Source organism: Moschus berezovskii, chromosome 7 (genome assembly GCF_049115385.1).
Source record: "Moschus berezovskii isolate FMDL1 chromosome 7, NW_MosBer_1.0, whole genome shotgun sequence".
NCBI classification, from domain to species: Eukaryota; Metazoa; Chordata; class Mammalia; order Artiodactyla; family Moschidae; genus Moschus; species Moschus berezovskii.
In genome coordinates, this window is record NC_142466.1 from 76995421 (window position 1) to 77008235 (window position 12815).

General features: G+C 46.0%; 1 protein-coding gene across 3 annotated transcripts in view; it reads left to right on the forward strand.

Annotated features, from left to right (window-relative positions):
• Window positions 1–1292: 1292 nt before the first annotated feature.
• The window catches only part of SLC39A14 (solute carrier family 39 member 14), a 56029-nt gene continuing 44506 nt past the window's right edge, over window positions 1293–12815 (forward strand). For all 3 annotated transcript variants that reach the window (XM_055427186.2, XM_055427187.2, XM_055427185.2), the window contains exon 1: window positions 1293–1443. The gene's annotated coding sequence lies outside the window, so the exon portion shown is untranslated. The remainder of the gene's footprint in view (window positions 1444–12815) is intronic.

Genomic DNA, 12815 nt, shown 5'->3' on the forward strand with positions numbered 1-12815 from the left:
GGTAAGGATAATTAAATTTCAGAAAAACCCCACAGCCCAGCTTGTCTCTTCAAGTGGCATAAACATTCTGGCCTGCTCTGGCTTTGGTTCAGTGCTTTCTCTTTTTCCCTCTCTACCCTCCTCCTAAGGAGGAACAGGCTGCCACCGAGGTGCAGATTCTTCCTGCCATACACTTCAGGGATTGTCTTCTTTTCCTTTCATCACAAGCATTGCTGTCCTGGGCCTTTCTCTCCCTGGGACTTGCAGAGTGGGATGCGGTTCCCCTTCTCTGTGCAAATTCAGAGACACTTGGTGTCTACTGAGCACCAGTCACTGAGCTGGAACAGGGCCTTGGGTACTAACAGACTGCAGTTCTGCTTAGAAGGCCTTTTCTTTGGGTCCCCTAGACACAGGTGGCAGCTGGCCTAGCTGCAGAGGAAATAATCATGACGTCCAGCAGACTAGAACAATGGGAGTTTAATGGGTGGCTTATTTTTTCAAGAAATTTGCATTTCCGAAGCTAGATATCCATCTCAATAGAACTGCTTCACATCAGAAAAGAGTCCTAGGACACTCCTCACACAAAAATTAACATTCCTCCCAGCCTCCGTTAAGCAATATGGTTTCTTAGAGAGTATGATCGTTTTGGTAGAGTGGTGCAACATCTTATTCGAAAAGTGAGTATGATACAGTCTTTGGAACCTGAACAGGAATTTTTTGTTCTTTTGTCTGGTGGCGAAATGCAGAAGAAACATTATTACCTATGGGTACGTTACCCCCACCCCCAGAAGTATTTCGGAATCGAGTTGGGGAGGAAAAAGCAGCTTTTTATGTTAATCAGATGTGTTAAGATACACACACACACACACACACACACACATATCAGGTGGGTGGCAGTGTTACTCCGTAAGGATGGAGACCAGGTTATGAGAGCTTCCCACAGAAGAAGGGAAAGGTCTTGATGGGAGCTTTCCAGAGGAATCCTCAGTGAAAGATGAATGGAATTTGCAGCAGGGTTAGAAGGTGAAGCCGATAGAGCTAGGAGGTGAGCTAGGATCTCGGCGAGCTAGGGGCTCGAGATCAGGCCCCAAGGCGCGGAAAGACGCTGACTTGCCACGCAAGCCTGGGCAAGCCAAGCTCCGGTCGGGTCTAGCGGGTGGCTGGCAGGCAGCACTCACAAGTCGCCCTACCACGGGCCGGAGCCCACGTGGCAAGCACTGGGGACGGTGGGGTGGGGCGGGGCGGGGCGAGGGCGGGGGCGGGCCCGGCCGTGACGCGCAGGGTATATAGCGGGGCATGCGCGCCACGCCGAGGAAGGACGCCGGCAGGGGGCTGAGGGCGCGCGGGCTGCCTGCGCGGGCACGCCGACCTAGCTGCGCTGACGCTACCACTGCTGCTGCGGGTCGCCCGGGGCACCTGGCTTGTGAGGGTGCGCGGGGCCACGTGACGTCGGCCCAGCTTCAGGTGAGGGGGGAAGGACATGCGGGAGGGGGAGCTCCGTGCCCCGGGGATGGGGCATCGCTCGGAGGAGCAGTGTGCCTCCGGGGCTCGGGGTCACCGAGTGGGGGTGGGGGCACGGCTGCTCCGAGGACCCGGAGCCCAGCCCCGGTTTCAGAAGTCGCTCGGGCGGACCCACACGCGGGCCCGGACGCGACACCTGGCCGCGGTGCCACGACGAGGGTTCCTCAGTGGCGAGGGAGGGGAAGGTGCAGCTACGGCCCCTTGGACTGGAGAGCGCCGGATCTGGGCGCCAGAGAGGATGCCGGTAGCCGCACTAAAAGGCTGAGAGGTGTCCTGCAGCTCATGCACTCGAGCACGGAGAAAAGCAGAGAGCAGACGGGCAAATCTGGTGGGCAGCTCTCGGGATGGCTCTGATGGGACAGTAGTATCTAGACTTGGCTTTCCAGGAGCTGAGTGCCCCACTTTACCTGGGCCAGACCACCTCGCAGCTGAAGACAAAAGCCCGGTACCTTCCAGCTGGCCCCGAGCAGGAGCTGAAGAATGGCAAAGGAGGGACCGACTAAACTCTGACCTGGCTCATCCTGTGGGCATGGCTTTTTAGCTATTTTTGGTTCCTACCGACCGGGTTAGGTGGTCTGGCGCAGGCTGCCCTCTCTTGGTGGGTTAGAGCAGTGGGACAAAATACCATCCAGGCAGTTACGCCGTGTGATCCGGAGGTCCACTTGAGTCACATTTTCCTCTCCTCTGGGTTGTGGCTTCCGTTTGGAGGCTCTAGAGTCGGCTGGGGTCTGGGTATCCTGAGCATGTGAGCATGATTTGGTGAGTTGCTGACTCCTCTCCTGGGAACTTAAGATAGGGTAGGGGTAGGAGCAGCTTTGACTTGACCCTTCCTCCTGGAGCCTGCCTGGGCTGGGATTTGTCTGGAGTCATTCCTAGGAACCCCAGGCTGCTTAGGTCTCCTGCTTGTGAAGCGGTAGTAACCTGGTGAGTACTGGCCTGGCTACCTGGCTTCTGTCACCTCTGCTCCTAACTTGCCCCATGTCTTGTGAAAGGAGTCAGTGCTAAGGGCAGATTAGGTCTCTTATCCACAGCATCTACAATGAATCCTTAACTCTTAAAACAAGAGCCATAAAAACGGAGAGAAACTTGATGAAGCAAGAGAAAGAATGTCAAGAATCATAACTTTAGTAGGTGAAATTTTAAAAACTACACAATCCATTTCCTGCTCAGGGGTGAGTTTTTCATAAACTGAGAAGCCACTATATAGTGGTACGCTTCCTGGTTTGTAGGTATGACTGGAGAGCACCAAACAGAATGACTGGCCCGGTCATTGAGGCAAGAACACTGCATTGAGGTACCAGAGCCCTATGACTCTCAGTATTTCATCACTTCAGTTTGTAAATACGCAGTTCCTGATATGTGCTTGGCTCTGCACTTGGCCACTGGAGAGTACAAACAGGGTATGGGATCTGGCTCCTGGCTCCACTTGTTGGAGGGAGAAAGAACATTTATCCTTACATGAAGAATAAGGTAGCAACATAATAGAGGTCACATTGTTGTGTTTGGTCAAGTTCAGAGAAGACAGCACTCTACTAGAGATGGTACAAGGTGGCAGAATAATTCTCAGCTTTTGAGCCACATGCGTGCGTGCTTGCTTAATTGTGTCTGACTCTTTGTGATCCCATGGACTATAGCCCAGGAGGCTCCTCTGTCTATGGGATTTTTCAGGCAAGAATATTGAAGTGAGTTGCCATTTCCTCCTCCGGAGATCTTCCCGATCCAGAAAGCAAACGCAGGTCTCTTGCTTCACCTACATTGGCAGGCGGACTCTTTCCCACTGAGCCACCCGGGGAGCCCTTTGAGCCACATAAATCTGTTCAAACCCTGTCCCATCACTCTCCAGCAGGAGACATTTCTTCTGCAGACATGTCCTCACTGCTGTGCAGCATGTCGTAGTTGTACCTGGAGCATAGTAGAGCTTTGTTATCATCTGAATCAACATTATCATCTTCTCTGGGGTGAAGTGGATGATTTAGCGGTCCCATCAGCTGATAGGTAGCTTGGGTTGTAGGAATAGTGTGAGTCCAGGCTTCAGGTTGATTCATCTCGGGAACATGGAGGCAACCTCCGTGTCTTTCTGGGTAGGCTCCTTTTCTGTGGTGTGCCAGGCATTGGCATATTCACAGTTCCATAGAGCCTTTTTTTCCTCACCTTTAGTTTTGCAAGTTATGCTGACTCTTTCAGGTAATGGAAGTACTGCTTTTCCGGACCTGTAATAGGCGGAAAGGACCAGCGACGTGTGTGTGTCTGCACGCATGCGCGCGTATCCGCGCATGCGCACACGCTAGTTCGGTCACTGCGCTGGATTCCGTTTTAGAACTGTTCCACCTACTTCCTCTTTTCCTTACCTGTTTACACCTCAATTCCAGGAGGAGCCCTCAATCCGGGTTCAGTATTTACAGGATGAGATCTAAGAGTTAGTGCCGTGAATAGATGTGTATTTCTGGAAATCAGGACCTCCGAAATAATCCAGCCTTTTCGCTCTTGATGCCTGAAGAAAGTAACGCTTAGGCGTTCTTGCAGACCACAGATGGTGATAGGATATTGAACTGGAGGGACTTTGGAAATCTTCTAGTCTAGGCCCTTTGCTTTACAGCTGAAGAAACTGAATCTAGAGAGGTTAACTGGTGTTTCCAAGTCACATTACATGCTGCTGGCCAAGAGGCTCGAAAGGGCCAGCGTGCGTGCGTTCTCAGTCGCTAAGTTGCATCCGACTCTTTGTGACCCCTTGGACTGTAGCCCGCCAGAAAAAGAGGTGCAACTTTTATTCGTAAGTGTGATGATAAAACTGCTGGAAATCTCAGACATTTCCTTGAGAACATGAAGAAAAAGGAGCCAGTTGTCCCTGTGCTTATTTGGGGGCGGGAGTTCTCGGCTTGTGTGGATAGAAATGTATTCTAGAGGACTCTTCTCCGTTCTCCTTTTTCCAGACTCCCTGGCGACACAGGAGGATGGGGAGTGAGTGGGGAAGGGTCATACTGCTAGGGCTGTAGCCTGGACTCTCTGGATGTCTACAGTGGAACTTCTCTGAACTCTGGGGCTGGCGGGCTGGCAGACTGCCGGCCTGATAAGGAGTCCAGAGTCTGCACCAGCCAGGGGCCTCATGCGCTGTCCAGGGCAAGCAGGACAGCCTCACCACAAGGTCTCCGAGGCCCGGCTGCCTTTACCCTTACTGTGGCCATCGAGGCTCCCAGAGGGGACTCCTTATTGGGCCCTGGGTAAGGAGAGGCAGAGAGCCCTGTGGACCCTCCCACAGGCGAGCGGGAAGCTGGCCACAGAATCAGCCTGGAGAGAGCTGTTGGCATGTCCATCCATGGGAAACCAACTTACCTGCCTCCAATCTGACTGCATTATCAGGCCTCCTAACCTTTCTCCAACCTCAGGCCTGGAACAGTTCTGGGCTTCAGTGGAATGAGAATGTGACTGTCCAGAATTTATTACCATTGGGTCCCTAGAGGCTCTTAGCAGTGTTAGTAATTAAAATGTCAGCTAAAAGTTGGGGATGTTTTTAAAATCCATGTTTTAAACAGTTCATTTTTTCTTAAAAGCATGTGCATACATTTTTTTCTTCCTATTTTATTGAGATATAACTGGCAATACTGTATAAGTTTAAGGTGTACAGCATAATGATTTGATTTATATACAGTTATGGAATGAGTACCACAATAAATTTAATGAACAGGCATCATCCTAGAGGTAAAAGATTAAAGAAAAAAAAATTTTTTTTTTCTTGTGATAAGAAGTCTTGGGATTTAACTTTCTTCACAGCTTTCACATATGAAAGTTTAGTGGTGGTTTAGTTGTTCAGTTGTGTCCAACCTTTGTGACCCCATGGGCTGTAGCCCACCACGCTCCTCTATCCTTGGGATTTCCCAGGCAAAAATACTGGAGTGGGTTGCCATTTCCTTCTCCAAGGGATCTTCCCGACCCAGGGGTGGAACCTACATCTCCTGCATTGCAAGCGGTTTCTTTACTGCTGAGCTACCAGGGAAGCCCCATATATGACCTGTAGCAGTGTTAATTGTATTTGGCATGTTACACATTACTTCTCTAATATTTATGTATCTTATAACTGGAAATTTCTACCTTTTGACAGCCTTGATCCAATTGCCCCTCTCCACATCCTCTGTGTGCATATATATTTCTGTTTGCCAAAACTTTGATTTAGGGCTGAGGCTTTGTCTTTGGGTCTAGGTCTGCTAATTACACCTGCAAATTGTATATAAAAATCACATCTGCATGTATGACCTGTGATTTCTGGTTTCTTTTATTACAGTTTTTTTTTTTTTTTACCAGATGTGAATTATGTCTCAATAAAACGGAAGAAAAAAATTTAACAGGAAAAAATTTTTTATACGCTATATAGTCCATAGTTCAAAGATTTAGAAGGATAAAAAAGTTTAAAAAGCAACTACACTTACATTAACTGCACCCCCACAAACTCCCACCCAGTACAGTAAAAAGTCTCACTTCTGCCCACCCCATCCCAGTTTTAGAAATGCTCTCAGTCAGCATTTTAGGCATTGTTTAGCACTTTGCTTTTTTCACCTAGCAACTATTCTGGATCTTTCCCTATCAGCCTAGGAAGCACTTTTACTGTAGCTGCATATTATCCCATAATAAGGAAACATGATAGTTTTTAAATCAGCATATGTTGCTTCCCTCTCTCCCAGTTTGGGTCGTTTCCCATATTTTGTCATTATATACAGTGCTACAGGGAATAACTTTACTAAATGGCATTTCCTACGTGTATGACTACAGAAGAAATTCACAGACGTGAGATTGCTGAGTGACAGGATATATACATGTTAATTAGTCTCCATTAAAAAATAATGATAAAGCAAGAATTTAAGACATTTGCAAATCAGTCCATGTGCAGAATCCGACTTTTTTAATGCACACAGCTAATTTACAGAGGACGAGATGGTTGGATGGCATCACTGACTCAATGGACATGAGTTTGAGTAATCTTGGAGTTGGTGATGGACAGGGAGGCCTGGTGTGCTGTAGTCCATGGGGTCACAAAGAGTCAGACACAACTGAGTGACTGAACTGAACTGAACTGAATTTAATCTTTTTTCCCCCCCCATTTGTAACACATTTTTGGAGATGAGAAGTTCTCAAACTTTTTGACCCTCGGATTCCTTAATTTAGTTTTCCACTCATTGGCTAAACCTGTTATTTATCATGTTAAAAATTAAAGCAAATATTAAATGTTGTTTATTCATTTAAAATAATAGAAATAAGATAATTACATGGTAACATAAAATGCATATTTTTATGGAAAATAACTTTCAAAAAGTCGAAAAAGTGGCATTATTTTTACATTTTTGCATATCTTCAGGACTTCAAAATAATGATTTATTAGATATAACAGATTATAGTAGGTATAGCAGAGAGAAGGCAATGGCAAGCCACTCCAGTACTATTGCCTAGAAAATCCCATGGATGGAGGAGCCTGGTAGGCTGCAGTCCGTGGGGTCGCTAAGGGTCGGACACGACTGAGCGACTTCACTTTCACTTTTCACTTTCCACTTTCACACATTGGAGAAGGAAATGGCAACCCGCTCCAGTGTTCTTGCCTGGAGAATCCCAGGGATGGGGGAGCCTGGTGGGCTTCCGTCTATGGGGTCACACAGAGTCGGACACGACTGAAGTGACTTAGCAGCAGCAGTAGCAGCAGCAGTAGGTATAGCATAATTTTGCTGGTAAATACTCAGTGGAAGTCTTGAGAACAAACTGAGTTAATCTCTGAAAACACATATTTATACCCTAAACTTCTACCTCAGAAATTTCAGAAAACTACACAGGCACACATTTCACCATACTTCACGTAGCCGCTGAAAAAGGAGAGTGAAAAAGCTTTTAACATCTTAATTTTCTAATAAAGCTAGCTTTTACCTCTCCAGCCTCCTCACACAGTCTCAGTGTGTCCAGGTGTCATCTAAGACCACAATTTTGGGAATTGCCATTCTAGAGCACTTAGTTTCATTTTTTTAGAAATCAAAAGTTTTCCTCTCTGCATTTATATTTCAGTTATTGTTTAAAACCAAACAGAACTGGCATAAAGAAGTTTGAAGAGAGGCACAGCAGACTCTCAGTAAATGAATCCTAGACAGTGACAAGAGAGGGCCTTTTTGCTGCAGGGATGGGCCCAGCCGGCAGAACTCAGCTAAGAGAGTGCCCACTCCATGAAGACAGGCAAAACACTGTTTCTGTTCCAAGGAGGCTTGTAAAATATGAGTTGGAAACTTCACATGCTATTTGTAGCATTCTTTGAGCTCCATTGCGTGGAACAGCCAAGAGACACTGAAAGAGGCCAGTCGAAGGTGAGGCGACTGAGGGGCAAGAATGATCTGGGAAGGCTTCCTAGAGGTGGATTTGAGCCAGGGGATTCCTGCCAGGGGAGCTGTGTGAATCATGATGTGTGTGTGCTTAGTTGCTCAGTTGTGCCCAACTTTGCGACCCCATGGACTGTAGCCCCCCAGGCTCCTCTGCCCATGGGATTTTTCAGGCAAGAATACTGGAGTGGGTTGCCATTTCCTTCTCCAGGGGATCTTCCCGACCCAGGAATCGAACCCATGTCTTCTGCATTGCAGACAGACTTCTTTTACTTCCCCATCGAGGAAGACCATGAATAGTGGCATTAAGATGTCTGTTCCTGGGTGATCAGGGTTCTGGGATCTAAGGTATCAATATTCTCTGGTAGGTATTAGCTTTATCAAAGACTTGCTGGTCTTTTTCAGCCTTGTCTTGTGGTCAGCCTGCTCTTTTCCAGAAAAACACCATTGGCCCCAAATCTACATCCTTTGCACCAGTCCACTTACTCCAGCCAACCTTGTGTCCTTGATTATCAACAGTAATGCATACTTACTGAAAAGTATAAAGAAGTATGGGAGAAAAAAGTGTAATCCTGAGGCTGTGAGGCAACCTCTGTTACTCTGCTCAATTATTTCCTTTTATTGTAAACTTTAAATTTTCAAGTTACATTAGACTTAAAAGTCACAAAGAATATAGCAGAGTTCCTTTACATCCCCTCACCCTGTGGTATAATAATCAAGAACAGGAAATCAACATTGGCACAAAACTTTAAACTGCAGGCCTCATTTAAATTTCACCACTGTTTCTGCTGATGTCTTTTTTTTCTGTCCCAGGATCCAGTCTGCCATCCCATGTTGCATTTAGTTGTCATTTCTCTGCTCCAATTTGTAACCATCCTATATCTTTCTCCCTTAGCAAGAATATCAACAAAAATTATGTTGCATCCTTTTCAGAGCATCGGATCAAGGCATTCGTGGTGTTGATGGTGATGTTTTCCTGAATCACTTGGTTACTTGGTGTCTGCTGGACCTCCACACTGGAAAAGTTATTCTCTCATGTTGAATCCTTCTCATGGTTCAAACTCCTTTGGCCAGGAGGAGCCTATCCCATTTAAGAGTTCACCTGATTAGTTCTTACTTGTCCAGGATCAATTTCCCTGTTTTAAGGGCAACTGATTTGGTCAGCTGACACCAACAGAATCCCATTGGCAGATAATGTAACCTAATAGCAGGAGTGATATCTCATATTTTCAGCTCCCGCCCACATACAAAGGAGAAGGTCATTGAGGCCTATCTTGGAATTCTGCCAAGTCTAGCAGGAGAGTTTCAGATAAAAGATTGTTGTTGTATGTGACCCCATGGACTGTAGCCCGCCAGACTCCTCTGTCCATGGGATTTCCCAGGCAAGAAATCTGGAGTAGGTTGCCATTTCCTTCTCCAGGGGATGTTCGTGACCTAGGGATTGAACCCAGGTCTCCTATGTTGGCAGGTGAATTCTTTACCACTGAGCCACCAGGGAAGCCCCAGATAAAAAAATATCAAGCCTTAATTCCAGCATCTAAATATTAGTTTCCTATGACCATCCTAACAAATGACCACAAACTCTGTGGCTTAAAAGAACAGAAATTTACTCTCGGTTCTGGAGGCCAGAAGGTCGAAATCAAGGGTAAGCAGGTCCACACTGCCTCTCTTGGGGTACATCCTGCCTTGGCCCTTCCACCTTCTGGTGCCTCCAGTTGTTCCTTGGATTGTGGCAGCATCACTCTCCTCTCTGCCTCCACCTCCACATGGTCTTCTTTTCTGTGTGTCTGTGTCCAAATCTCCCTCTCCTTTATCTTGTAAACATACTCATCATTGGATTTAGGGACTACTGAAAGTCCATGGTGACTTCATCTCTAGATCCTTATATCATTATTTCTGCAAAGACTGTATTTCTCAATAAGGTCATGTTCTGAGGTTTGGGGTAGACATGGATTTTGGGATCAAGACCATCCCCAGGAAAAAGAAATGCAAAAAAGCAAAATGGCTGTCTGAGGAGGCCTTACAAATAACTGTGAAAGGAACAGAAGTGAAAAGGAGAAAAGACATACCCATTTGAATGCAGAGTTCCAAAGAATAGAAAGGAGAGATAAGAAAGCCTTTCTCAGCAATCAATGCAAAGAAATAGAGGAAACCAATAGCATGGGAAAGAATAGAGATCTCAATAAAGGACAGAAATGGTATGGACCTGATAGAAGCAGAAGATATTAAGAAGAGGTGGCAAGAATACACAAAAGAACTGTACAAAAAAGATGTTCGTGACCAAGATAATCACGATGGTGTGATCACTCACCTAGAGCCAGACATCCTGGAATGTGAAGTCAAGTGGGCCTTAGGAAGCCTCACTACAAACAAAGCTAGTGGAGGTGATGGAATTCCAGTTGAGCTATTTCAAATCCTGAAAGATGTTGCTGTGAAAGTGCTGTACTCAATGTGGCAGCAAATTTGGAAAACTCATCAGTGGCCACAGGACTGGAAAAGGTCAGTTTTCATTCCAATCCCAAAGAAAGGAAATGTAAAAGAATGCTCAAACTACCGCACAATTGCACTCATCTCACACGCTAGTAAAGTCATGCTCAAAATTCTCCAAGCCAGGCTTCAGCAATACATGAACCATGAACTTGCAGATGTAAAAGCTGGTTTCACAAAAGGCAGAGGAACCAGAGATCAAATTGCCAACATTCGCTGGATCATGGAAAAAGCAAGAGAGTTCCAGACAAACATCTATTTCTGCTTCATTTGACTATGCCAAAGCCTTTGACTGTGTGGATCACAGTAAACTGTGGAAAATTCTGAAAGAGATGGGAATACCAGATCACCTGACCTGCCTCTTGAGAATTCTATATGCAGGTCAGGAAGCAACAGTTAGAACTGGACATGGAACAACAGACTGGTTCCAAATAGGAAAAGCAGTATGTCAAGGCTGCATATTGTCACCCTGCTTATTTAACTTATATGCAGAGTACATCATGAGAAACTCTGGACTGGATGAAGCACAAGCTGGAATCAAGATTGCCGGGAGAAATATCAATAACCTCAGATACGCAGATGACACCACCCTTATGGCAGAAAGTGAAGAACTAAAGAGCCTCTTGATGAGGGTGAAGGAGGAGAGTGAAAAAGTTGGCTTAAAGCTCAACACTCAGAAAACTAAGATCATGGCATCCGGTCCCATCACTTCATGGGAAATAGATGGAGAAGCAATGGAAACAGTGAGAGACTTTATTTTTTTGGGCTCCAAAATCACTGCAGATGGTGATTGCAGCCATGAAATTAAAAGACGCTTACTCCTTGGAAGGAAAGCTATGACCAACCTAGACAGCATATTGAAAGGTAGAGACATTACTTTGTCAACAAAGGTCCGTCTAGTCAAGGCTATGGTTTTTCCAGTAATCATGTATGGATGTGAGAGTTGGACTGTGAAGAAAACTGAGCGCCGAAGAATTGATGCTTTTGAACTGTGATGTTCTAGTAGACTCTTGAGAGTCCCTCGGACTACAAGAAGATCCAACCAGTCCATCCTAAAGGAGATCAGTCCTGGGTGTTCATTTGAAGGTCTGATGCTGAAGCTGAAACTCCAAAACTTTGGCCACCTGATGCGAAGAGCTGACTCATTTGCAAAGACCCTGATGCTGGGAAAGATTGAGGGCAGGAGGAGAAGGGGATGACAGAGGATCAGATGGTTCGATGGCATCACCGACTCAATGGACATGAGTTTGGGTAAGCTCCCGGAGTTGGTGTTTGACAGGGAGGCATGGCATGCTGCAGCTCATGGGGTTGAAAAGAGTTGGACACGACTGAGATACTGAACTGAACTGAACTGAGTTCAACCTATTGGGCTCCCCCAGTGGCTCAGTGGTAATGAATCCGCCAGCAATACAGGAGTTGCAGGTGACAGTAGGTTTGAGCCCTGGGTTTGGAAAATCCTCTAGAGAAGGGCATAGCATCCCACTCCAGTATTCTTGCCTGGAGAATCCCGTAGACAGAGGAGGCTGATGGGCTACAGTCCACTGGGTCACAAAAAGTTGGACATGACTGAAGTGACTTACCACCCAAGCATGCACAATCTACCCACTACACTCAAGATGGGGGAAACTGTCCTTTGTAAGCTCTGGTTCACAGAGCTGCAAAAAAAAAAAGATGGGATTTATTTTTAAAGACAGAGGCAGGCCTGGCTGTTGGGGAGACCAGGGTCCAGCCTCAGCTCGCCCGCTCCCCTCACGTTGCTACTCGTCTGAGAACCAGGTGGGTATCAGTTACTGAGGACTCTGGCCTCAGAGTCCCTTCATTCTAGACTCTTTGTAATGCCAACAACTTGTCTCTGTGCAAGGTGTTCTCACTGAGGGTTAGTTTCCCTGTAGGAAGGGCAGGGCAGAAATGGTGGTACCCAATGGCCAGAGAGGGGGAACTGACTTCAAAGAGTTAAGATAAGTCACAGGATATTATAGCTAGTCTAGTCCAGACCAGTACCCCAGACAAGAACTAGCAATTTGTTAAATATTTTTCATCTTTTTCTGCAAATGCATACTTTGTAAGGAAAACAGGTTCTGCTATACATAGAGTTTTGTAGCCTCTTTTTTTCTTTTCACTTAGCATCTGATGTCTTTCCATGTCATTATTTTCCTGAATATTAACATTTATTGAGCCGTTACTGTATATCTAGCATTATATTTATACTTAGTATCTTATTCAGTTTTCTCATTTGCTCCAAGGGAGACTGTTAGTAGCTTTGTTTTCCTGTAGGAAATCTCCTTGATGTTGTGACTTGACTAAAAGCCTTGAAGCTAGTAAATGCATATTTCAGGATCTACACTGAGGTCTGTTGTGCTTGGAGCCCAAGCTCTGAATCTCTGTATTTGAACTATATATTTTGTTATGTGGATTACTTTACTTTAGCAGTCCCCTCCCTTTTTTTTTCCTTTAATTTGACTGTACTGTGCAGCTTATGGGATCCTA